Consider the following 11,228-nt stretch of genomic DNA (forward strand, 5'->3'; position numbering starts at 1 on the left):
GTGGCATTCAGTACAGAAACGACCTAACAAGTTCAAAACAGAGGTGACCTAGGGTAGATGGTAAAGACGTGTTTTTAAATCTAGATCCATCAACCTGTAAAACAGGAAAATCAGCAGAGACTCAAATTAACAAAGACTAGCTCATTTAGACCTGAGGAAAGCGTTAGGGCTGTTCATCAGCTTTTCAGATTGACAGTCGCAAAAATGGAAGTAAAGGGTTTTGTTCAGAATGCGGGCACAGGAATGCCACGGCTTGAAGGATGTGAACAGGGACAATCCTGAGGACCAGGAGTTGAAGATGTTCGGAAGTAAGAAGACATGAAGAGGGGAGGCTCAGAGACTGATCTGAGCAACCCGTGCCGTGTGCTCCCTTAATGAAACGGTGCACAGTGGAAACTGGGTCAAGAAGACTGTTGGATAACCGGGCTGTGTGTGTTGTTTTGCTTTGGTGATGTGTAGTTGGAACATTATTGATAGGACAAAAGTCATCTCGTGTCATTAAAGGTCTCACTTTGGCTTTGCCTAAGATGTTGGTGTCACTAAAGTTCATAAAGCTCCCAGCAGACAAACAGGTACACCATTAAAGGTAGGGTCCGTGTGCTCTGAATTGAACACACACCTTTGCACATGCTCACCAGGTACCCTACCACTGAGCTACACCTCCAAGCCACAAATCAAAGTGATAAAAAAAATGTTTTGAGACAGAGCCACATCGTGTGGTCCAGGCCAACCCTGAATTACTGATTCTTCTGCTTCAACTTCGTAAATATTGAGATTCCAGATGTGTGGGAGCACACCTGACTGCGAACATTTCTAAAGGATTGATTTCCTATGTGGAGAGGCTGAAAAACCTATATAGTGATTGGATCGCAGTTAAATGACGATAGAACATATTAAGAAAAAGAATTTCAACTCCATGAAAAACAAAACCAAAAACTGTCCCCCTAAACACAGCCAGGGACTTACCATAGACACTTCCTGTCTTATTCGCTGTGTTCTGTCAGTGCTAGACAACACAGTAGATCATTCAAAATATCAGAAGAGCAAAGATGAAAACGTTGTTCAGGCTGCACTTTCTGATACTTTTGGATAGTCTTTGTGACTATCTAGAAGGCTATTATAGGCCATAAAAGAATCCAGTAATGACAATTAAATTTCTAATCACAAAAGTCATTGCTTTTCTATATATACTTGAGAACGTTTTTGAAAGTATAGTGGAAAGTTTATTTCATGTTTTAGCGAAACAATCAACTATCTAGGAACACATTTGACATGAACTGTGCAAGAACTATGGAAGGGACATGCTGCTGTGGGATGCGTAAGAGTGAGGCTTCAGTGAATGCATGCACCTGCTCAAAGGAAGGTGTTCAGTCGCTCTGAACTGATGAGGCCCTGGCACAGGACCTCGGAAAAATACCAGCAGAACTGAGGAGGCGTGCAAACTGTCGTGGGTGTGTGGGGCAAAGCTGTAGAGCTCGAGGTAAAATTAGGAAAAGAAAGGTCGTCAGGCACGGTGGCATTGCCAGACAACCACTGTCCAATAATAACACCAATAATAATAACAGAAAAATTAAAGTGGGGGGTGGGGTGGGGGAGTGGGCCTGAAGCGATGGCCCAGTAGTTAAGAGCACCCGTCGCTCTTCCAGAAGACCTTGGGTTCAATTCCTGGCACCCGCATGGAGGTTCACAACCATCTGTAAGTCCATTTCCAGAGGATCTGGCCCTCTTCTGGCCTCTTTGAGCACCAGGCATAGACCTGTGTGCACATAAAACCTGCATACATGTAAAATAAAAAGAATAAAATCAATTTAAAAATACACAGGCTTTCTGCATCAAAAAGCAGCGGTAGAGGACAATGGGGCATTTCAAGTCAGCATTAGTTAAAAATGGGGATCACTGACCAACCATCCAGTTCACACATTCTCTCTCTCTCTCTCTCAATTTATTATTTTTATTTTTATTTTTTGGTTTTTTGAGACAGGGTTTCTCTGTGTAGCTTTGCGCCTTTCCTGGAACTCACTTTGGAGACCAGGATGGCCTCGAACTCACAAAGATCTGCCTGTCCTCTGCCTCCCGAGTGCTGGGATTAAAGGCGTGCGCCGCCGCCGCCGCCGCCGCCGCCGCCGCCGCCGCCGCCGCCGCCGCCACCACCACCCGGCTTCTCTCTCTCAATTTAAAGCTGATCAAAGTTTTGACCAAAATTCGACAAAAGAAAGAAAACAGACTGTTACATAAGACTTTTAACGGTGTGTACACACAAATACCCTGGTTAGGGGGTGGTAAAGGTAAGTGGGGAGAGGGTGCAGTGGGCATCAGTAATCACTCCTCAGGAAGGGTATCCTGAGGTACTTTAGCCCAACCTTTCCCCGGCTCATGCACACATTACGAGGGAGGTGCAGCAATATTCAGGACATCCACCCCATTCTGTTTTATTTGGCGGAATAAGGAGATATCATAGGGAGCTCTATGCAGCTGGGACCCAGACAAAGCCCTCAGGTCAGCGCCCACGGTGTCACTGTGCCTGTTGATGGCCACTGCCCCGGGTACAGCAGAGGACACTGTCCCCCGATGCTTAGGGAGCACAACACACAGGGAAGAAAGAGTTGGTGCTCCAGGCTGGGAGCTCCATCCGCCATCGTTGGCCCAGCACACGGGCCGTTTCTGAGGAGTCACACACAGTCCCTAACGGAGCCTGGGAAGCCCAGCGTGACTTCCCTTCCCAGGTAGCAGGCTCCCTCCCTTCCATCAGCTTCTGGGGATCAGCTCTCTCCACTTGTGTCCCACATGACCTGACACTCAACGGTCAGAACCGTTAAAGGTTTTCAAACTAAACAAAACCAATACCTCTTGATGCGGTATTTCTATGGATATTCCATCAAAAGCAATGTTGAAATCATCTTTCCCTCAGACATGCCCTCATTGGAGGTGTGAACAAGGGCTTACTTGATGTCTTTCTGGTGCCAGAGAGACAGCAGGCGACAGACAAATAGTGTGTATAGACAGAAGAATCCGAGTGCTAACCCCCTGCTGCAAACATTTGCATGTGTTTCCTAGACTACTGGAGACTTTCCTGGATTTACAAATTAGAGATAGATTACCTTCATCCGCTAAACACAGGAAAAGATAAGCAACGCATTCGAGATGAGGGAAATGTACAGCAAAGCAGTGAGGTGACTTTTTTTCCACCTGTGTTGACAAGACCAAGAAGTTAATGATGCCTTATACTGATGAGGCTGCAGGTGACTGGCACCCCTGTACATACACATTATGTGGAAATGTAAAAATATCGTAAACTATTTGGAAAACAGTTTGCCTGTATCTACCAAAATTTCAAGTTACACATCCTTGTATGAGTGATTGCCTTACTAGGGTGTAACTATTTTCATATGTGTCCAAAGGTGCATGTCTGGAAACCACCTAAATATCCAACAATAAGTTAGTGACCTCTCAGACATTTACGCATATTAAAGCACAGAGTCATTGGAAAGGACACATTAAGGCTGGAGAGACGGCTCAGCCGCAGGAAAAGGTACTTGCCACCACGCCTGATGACCTGAGTTCGATATCCCTAGAGCCCTCATGATGGAAGGAGAAAAAGAGCCTACTATAGCAAGTAGTCCTCTAATCACACACATGTGCACATATGCATGCATGTAAACACATGCACGCACACACGCACGCACGCACCAACACAGATGGGAGCATGTTAGATCAGCATGCTGTGAAATAGAAGGACATTCCTAGATGTGTTATGTGAAAGCCTGCACCCCTCTGTGAGTACAGAACAGGTCTGGAAGAAGTACTTCCCTTCCTTCGAAGAAAGATTGGCGACTGAAAGTCCCATGACAGACAAGGACTTCCTTTTCACCCACACCCTATTTAGTCTGAATGTGTTTATATGGATAGGCATTACCTTCTCCAGGAACTAAATTAGTTTGACAAGTTATGTAAAAATTTCTGGATGTGAGGGGGGTGACAAGGTATCATGAGTTCCTGTAATAGCACAGAACAGGAAGTCCACCCCGCCAATGATGTATAGCAACCAAGAATGCCAGAGTAAAGTCTGATCAAGCCAGCTAAGAGGACATAGGAAGTTTCTGTCCACTTTCCATTGCTGTAACTGGGTACTGTGAATACTATGACTGCGTGTTTCTAAAGAATAAAGGTTCCAGGGGTTGGGAAGTCCCAGGGCATGGTGGCCACACATGGTGAGGGCTGTCTTGTTATATCTGAGCATAGTGGCGGGCATTAGAGTGAGGTAGGCTAGTGTGTTAGTTGGGAGTTGTCTTCTATGAAATCCACTAATGCTATTTGAGGGGCCCACCTTCACGACCTCCTACATTCTGATCACGAAGGACTTCTCTCTGAATGCGTTACATGTGACTTTGGAGACTGTCTCAACGTGAGTTTTAAAGGAGACATTCAAAGGGTGGTATGGAGTCATAGGAACAAGATAAATACCACCAGAGGAAGCAATCAGGTAAATCGTGTTTGCTAGGAAGCTGGTTTCTTTTACATGCTAGTGTCATGGCAGTGTTCGTCTAGAGAGTCAGTCCTACGTACTTGTGAGTTTTCATACCCGTAGATGCAAGCAGCGCAGATTCACAAGCTGAGGCAGGAATCATTCCTGTACTTAACACGTGCAGCAATTCCATTGTTAACAGTGCGGTGTAGTAGTTACGGGCACACACTGTGTGTTGTGTTTGTTATTAGAGGAATTTGACCGTCATGGGAGGAAATCTGTAGGTCATGTGATGGTCCTACGATATCTCATAAGAGGGAGTTGAGCATCCCCAAGAGACAACTCGTAACTAACTGATGCGCGGTGTGGTTGCAGACTGGGTTCTGCTTGGGAAATGATGTCTATGAAACGGTCCTGTGGGAACAGCTGGAGGAACTAGCACATGACCCAGATAATAAGGACTCAGAATTCGTTCTAGTAATGCAGAAACATGTTCTTAACTTTTTGGAGGAAAAAATTAAAAATGCACACTAAATGTTAAATTATTCTTTATAATTTACCTTAAATATTTTAGCATAAAAAGTGAGGGGATTTTTTTTTTTTAAGGCAAGATTTCCACAGACTCTGGTTTGGTAGGATGAAATCAACAGGGAGGTAATTGTTAACTGAAAACCCCCACAAGACTGATGATCAGTGAACTAAGAAAATCTGGTTTGAACCAGCTCTTTCCAGTTCCACGGTAGATATTTGCTGTCCTGGAGTTATCAAGAAGAGCAGATGGCCCTCTGATAAACCCTGCTGTGGGGAGAATCACAAATGCAAGCCAGCAAATAGCTGGTGTAGAAACCACTCGAAAAGGATCGAAGAGATGAGGGGAAGCTAGGGGTGGAAGCCAGGGAGGGGTGGAAGCCGGGGAGCTAGAGGTGAAGGTCAGCTGGAAAAACAGTTCCTGCTTTTCAATGGCCACAGCCATGGTCTGACACCTTATGCAAAATCACAGGAAAGGTTAGGCAACCCAGTTCTGGCTGTACAGTCAGCGACCTTGAAGACAGGCACATACTTTGTCTAATCAATAATGAAAATTCTGGGGAGAGTTTTATTTTAGAAGGGCACACGTCCGCCTGACCTTGGGCTTTTTACTAGCAGCTTAGAGAGGTCAGGGATGGCTTACTGCAGAATTCTGGCCATCACGGTTTAGGCCTCCTGGCTCTGTCATTTGGGTACCGCCGAGAGATGGGTAGAAAAGCTTGTGACATACGACGGGCCAGCACCATGCTGTGTGGCTTGAAGGACACTGGCATTGAGAACACAGTGTTAATCCCACAGTTCAAGGATAAGACCACTACCACAATTCTGAGCAAAGTTGAAGCAAGCTTTATTTTCCTTGGGGGACACCCAAGACCTGGCCAGCAACTGCCTCCTAAGTGGGGTTAAAGAGAGCCGCCCAGAATGCATTTCTTGGATCTCTTTAAGGAGTAAAATCATAAGTTGCAAAGCAGGTTTGCAGAATCGAGACAATGGAGCAATTAAGGAAGTTTAGAAAAATCTCACAAAATACTGTGTGGTTGCCATGTGACTAGGGAGGGTGATTGGCAGGGGGGTGGGGTGGGCAGTGGCTAGGGAGGGTCAGGGCATTCTCAAAAACAAATCAAGGCCATGCGTTGGGACAGGTCAGGCTCCAGGAAACAAATTTAAAAACAGCAACTCCGATCTTACAGTGAACGCAAACTTATTTTTAACAGTACAGCATAATGGCTCCTGTCTTCAAGCGGAGCCAGGCAGGTTCCTCCAGCGACAGCTGACAGGGTGGAGGGTATCAGGAACGGCAGGCTGGACAAGCGGAGTGGGTCAGGGGGAAAGACGGCCCAGACCAGAGCAGATGGGACAGTGATAGAGGAAAGAGCTGGGACTTAAGATGGGCAATGGAAAACAGGCCCCTTAAAGCTGCAACGTTACTATTTAAAATACAGCCTAAAATGTAGGGGCTATTTTGTTTGTTTGTGTGTTTGGTTGGCTGGTTTTGTGCATGTGTGTGCATGCACCCACATGTGGTCTATGCATGTGTTCTTGTGGGTTGTGGAAATGCATGTGTACAAGGCAGAGATTAGTATCTGATGCCTTCCTCTACTAGAAGACAGGGCCTTGTTAATTCAATAAAAATGGCTGGCCAAGGAGGCCCCTGGGATAGATCTGTCTTCACACCTCACACACACACACACTGTCACATGCCCACCCCTCCAGCACTGGAGTTACAGACACATGCCATTGTACCAGGCTTTCACATGTGTGCTAAGATCCAAACTCAGATCCTCATACTTATGGGACATGTTCTTTCCTGACCGGAGCCATATCACCAGCCCCTTGGTGTTTTTGTTCATTTGTTTTTGTTTCAATAGCTCTCGATATGTAGAGCATGCTAGACCAACTTGTGTCAATTCTCCTGCCTCTGTTTCCCAAGTGCTGGGATTACAGGCGTGTAATTGTGGAGGGGCCTGAAAACAGCTTGACCACACAGCTGCCATGACAGGCTTAGAGGCCCAGACACAGCTTCTGTGACAGGTTTACTGGCAGGCAACTCCCAAACGCAAGAAAAGCCATAAGCTGACCCCACCCAGGGAGGGCCTATATCTAAGGGGAAGTACCTGACATCCCAAACATTTCAACCATTAGATAAGGTGGCCAGATGTCCCTGAGTCTAGCACACACCTATTTTTGCTTTACAGACACCCCTAGACAAATGTCAGCCAATCAGGGTCCTGAACCCTGGAAATCTCCTCACCCCAACAGCTGCTATGATAAAAACTCTACCCCACCTGGGCTCAGGGCTCTCTGCTCTCACTGCTGCATGGGAAAGACAGAGAGACCAAGTCCCGGAGCTTGAAAATAAAGGCACTTGGCTTTTACATACAGGATTCAGTCTCCCTGGTGGTCTTTTGGGGGTCCCTGAGATCTGGGCATAACAGTAATACCACATCTGAGGTGGGAACTATTTTGGGTGGGGGGAGGAAAGGGTTTATTTAGCTCACATTTCCACATCACTATTCATCGTTGAAGGAAGCCAGACAGGCAAAAACCTGGAGGCAAGGAGCTGATGCAGAGGCCACGGAGGGGCACTGATTACTGGCTTGGTCAGCCTGCTGTTCTGGGCTCTACGTCTGTGCCAAGCTGATCGCAAGCCAATCTGAGAGCTCTTCCAGCTTCCTATCTTCCTCGCCAAAGAAATGAAGGTCTTTGCACAAGGCGTCCTTGGGTGACGGGGTTTGAGATGCCCGGTGTGTGGTGTGTTGGCATCAGTAGTGTGGAGTGTGGCTATGGCAGTGGATAGAGGGAGCGAAGTGCTACCAGAGAGACGGGCTGAGGAAAGTGTACAAGGCTAGCAGAGAGAGAGGTTCCAAAGAAACAGCCTCCTCCCTCCTTTCTTGACGAACCTGGGGGGGTGACAAACGCTGGCGAACACAGAAGACAAGTGCGACGGCCAGTGTGGGGACTGCTTGGGGACACACGCATTTACTGATCGAAATACGTCTTCTAATTAGGTGTGGTGGCTCACAGCGGTGATACCAGCCCGGGGGTGGGGGCCGAGGGAGAAAAATCATGAGTTAAAGGCTAGCCTGGGCTATATGAGGAGTTCTAAGCCAGGGTAGGCTACACAGCGAGTCTCTCTCTGTTTCTGTCTCTGTCTCTCTCTGTCTCTGTCTCTCTCATCTACACACACACACACACACACACACACACACACACACACACCCCTTCAGCAGAGGCTGAGAAGTATGCACACTGGGCATGGTGTGGAGGACACACAGGAAGGGGCGGATGCCTGCACAAAGGAATTCACATTTCCCTTTTTAACAAACACTTGCCAAAGGAAACATGGATATTGGCTACATGTCCATGTCACCAGTTTGCGAAGATCTACACAGGTGTCAAAACATTGCTAAACCTGGGGTTAAAATGCAATGACTCTTCAGTCCTTTAAAACTCAGTGGTTCGTTTTCTTTAATAATAATAATAATAATAATAATAATAATAATAATAATAAAAAATCAGAGGAAAGTCAGTTTTGTGTTTAATTGTTTTATTTATTCAGTCATTCGTTTATTTGTCCAAGAGGTGCCAGGGGTCAAAGGAAGGCAAGCACTGTAGCGCTGATACACCTCAGCCCCGACTCCATTTCAAAGGAAATCCCAACTGAATAAAAGACAAAAGCCCTGACGTTCCCCATCTACATAGCAATAAAAAGGACATTATCCCTTATGAGAGCTACTGTCTGGTTCCTCATTGGAGGAACACGGAGGAGGAGGAGGAGTGCGTGGTGTTTGGAATACCGCGCCTTTGTACTTCATGTTTGTCAAGTGGCGCTTAACAAACGCTTCTCAGGTTCTGCGTGGGACAAAGCATACGCTGAAGGCAGAACGGTAACCTCTCTTTTGAGGTTATGAAACTCGGGGGGGGGGTGGATTTCCTGCTCTAACCCTCCTCTTGCCCTTTGGGATTTATTTTTAACCTTGAACACTTTGCACTAGGCGAGGACTTCGGCTGTAGGTCTTCCAGCAGACTTAGTTAGCCCTGTGGTATCAGGGCACAGGAACTGGAGATCTGCTGAGTTTTAAGGGTTCTTCTTCCCGCCTGCCTGTCTCAGGATGCCTGAGCACCGTGTAGTAGCTCCGCCACTGCACTGAGCTGTGAGGCGTAAATAACCACGTGGAGACAGCATGACGGATGCTTGGGTGCAGTAGCACTCAGTGTGGGTTTTAGTATCTACCATGGACATGACAAGTGGGTGATACTTTAATTCACCCAGTTTAGGAGGAGAAGAAAAGTTAGGACAGCAAACTGACAGGCCAGGGAAAGATAAAAATATTGCAGAAGCTGCCTATAAATCACGTGGGGGAAGTAGGAGTTAGCATTCAAAAAGCTAAAAGTCTCCATATTCAGATACGATTTTTAATATATATGCTTATACTGAAATGGGCATAGCATTCCCCTAGGAGGACAGTGGACTGATGTGAGTGGACTTCCTAGGCTGGGAGAGGTGGCTCAGCAGATCAGAGCAGTTCCTACTCTTCCAGGGGACCTGAGTTGGGTTCTCAGCATCCCACATCCAGATGCTCACAACTACCTACCTGGAGCTTTAGCTCCAGGAGATCTGATGCCTCGAGTCTTCATGGCCACCTGCACTTGTATGCACACACAGACATAAGCACATATGCATAATTTAAGATAATAAAAATAAATCTTTTTTTTTTTAAGATGGTTGTCTCTAGAGCAAGGACTTGAATTTGCGGCAGCAGCTAGGACAGTCTTAAAAAAAATGCCATGTATCTATATTATTTGTTAAAACGTCATGGTTTGTTTTCAGTTTAAAGCTACTAGTTTTTATTTTTTTATGCATCCGTGTTTTTGCCTGCGTGTATGTCTGTATGAAGGTATCAGATCCCCTGGACCTGGAGTTACAATTGTGAGCTGCCGTGTGGGTTCTGGGAATTGAATCCGAGTCCTATGAAAGAGCAGCATTGGGCCATCTCTCCAGCTCAAAGCTACAAGTTTAAAACCCACTTTATTGACAGGTAGAATCCTGATAGAGTCCTCTAGTGCCTGGTGCAAAAAAAAGCCCAGCAGCGTCCCTGAGGCCCCAGAACTCTTCACCAGCACTGGCTGTTACTGCTAAAGCCAGTGAGGGCATTAACTAACTGTTATTACTACTTAGATTCTCCAGGACATTATCGGTGGAAGATCTGGGGACTGCAAAAGATGACATTATTGTATGCCTCGTTCTTGCTAGCTCCTGATAGTCTATAGGGTTGTAGGGTAGATGGGGCAGTTAAAAAAAATGTCACTTGAATTGCTCTCAATATATTCTTTCTTTTCTTTCCATTTTAAGTTTTGCATATTCATCAAAAAGAAAACAGGCTTTAAAAAGCTTTCTCAGTTGTATATCATTCATATACCACCTTAAACTTTTATCAATTTGTTATCTGCTACTATAATTTCTTCCACATGTGAAATGAGGCCATTGTTCCACATGGAGAGTTTCCTGCTGTGCTTTTATATTTAGATTAAAAAAGGTTCCGAACCCTCACACTTTGTTGTCTTGTATTTGCTAGTATGTTGTACGATTTTTGAAAGTGATATTTCCAGTGTCTTTAAATCATTGTTATAATTTTTAAAGTATTTAGGGAAATATCATAAAACAGAAAACAGGTTAAAAACGGTCCCCATTCTATGATCCACAGACAGCTACCCTGCGCTGCGCTTAAGGCTGCTTCCGGTTCCTCTCAGGTCTGCTTGCTTTTGTTTTTTCATGTGGAATTTTAAAGTTTTCAAAGTCATTTCCATTTTGCCGTTGACGTGCAAGACCCTGTGCTTGTGAGATAGTGAAGGTATTCCTATTAGAAGCCACTGTTACTAGAAACGGCAGAGCCTGTTTGACGGGGAGGTCACCGAGAGCGTACCCACTATTTGAGGACTGGCATGGAATGATTCTGCAAATGCCAAGTCTGTGTTCCTTATGCCAGGTGTAGGTCATGCAGATTACACTTTGCACGAAGTTCTTGCAGGACACCCCATCCTCATGCAACGATCTCGAATCTTCGCCTTTGTCAAATATTTGGGCACTGAATGGAGTTCTTAGGAGCTTGGTCTGACAGCTTAAGTGGGTCATGGGTACCTGACCCCCAGATCAAGGTCAGAGACCTGTGACTGGCCAAAAGGGCAGTGTGCAGATGAGCAAGCAGCGACCTCAGTACTTTTTTTTCTTATCTTACTT

Source organism: Peromyscus leucopus, chromosome 11, assembly GCF_004664715.2.
Source record: "Peromyscus leucopus breed LL Stock chromosome 11, UCI_PerLeu_2.1, whole genome shotgun sequence".
NCBI lineage: Eukaryota > Metazoa > Chordata > Mammalia > Rodentia > Cricetidae > Peromyscus > Peromyscus leucopus.